This window comes from Penaeus monodon, chromosome 15, assembly GCF_015228065.2.
Source record: "Penaeus monodon isolate SGIC_2016 chromosome 15, NSTDA_Pmon_1, whole genome shotgun sequence".
Classification (NCBI taxonomy): domain Eukaryota; kingdom Metazoa; phylum Arthropoda; class Malacostraca; order Decapoda; family Penaeidae; genus Penaeus; species Penaeus monodon.
Genome location: NC_051400.1, coordinates 25931558 through 25932162, shown reverse-complemented (window position 1 = coordinate 25932162; position 605 = coordinate 25931558).

The window sequence follows — 605 nt, the reverse complement described above, 5'->3', positions numbered from 1 at the left end:
GCGTATAACAAATGATCGAGGACGAACTACCATAAAAAACGGCACGTAAAGCACCGCCGCTTAAGCCAGTTAAATGGGAGGTCAAACGCGAAGCCAACCTGCTGGCTCGTTTTCCCTTCTCGTGCGGCAGTTTGGATGGACAGAAATGACATCATTTCTTTTTTTTCTCTCTCTCTTTGTATTGCACATCATTTCTTTTTTTTTCTCTTTGTATTGCACATCATTTCTTTTTCTCTCTCTCTTTGTATTGCACATCATTTCTTTTTTTCTCTCTCTCTTTGTCTTGCAATAAGTTTTATTTTTTTAAAAGCAAAATCTCAATAAATTAATAATAAACAATTGAATTTGCTTACTCCTTCGTGTGGCATTTTATATCACGAGAAAAACTTTTTAAGATTAAAAAAAAAAAAAAATTGTACTGGATTTAGTATTTGTAAAATCTCACTTATGAATGATAAATCTCAATAGATAGATAGATAAATTTCTCTTTTTTTGTAGTTTCATGTGGTATTTAGGAAAATTTAGAAAGAAAATAATTTCGTTTTCATTTTTGAAAACTTTTAAAGAAAAATCTCCCCTCTTTTTTGTCTTGTATTGAGTTCATT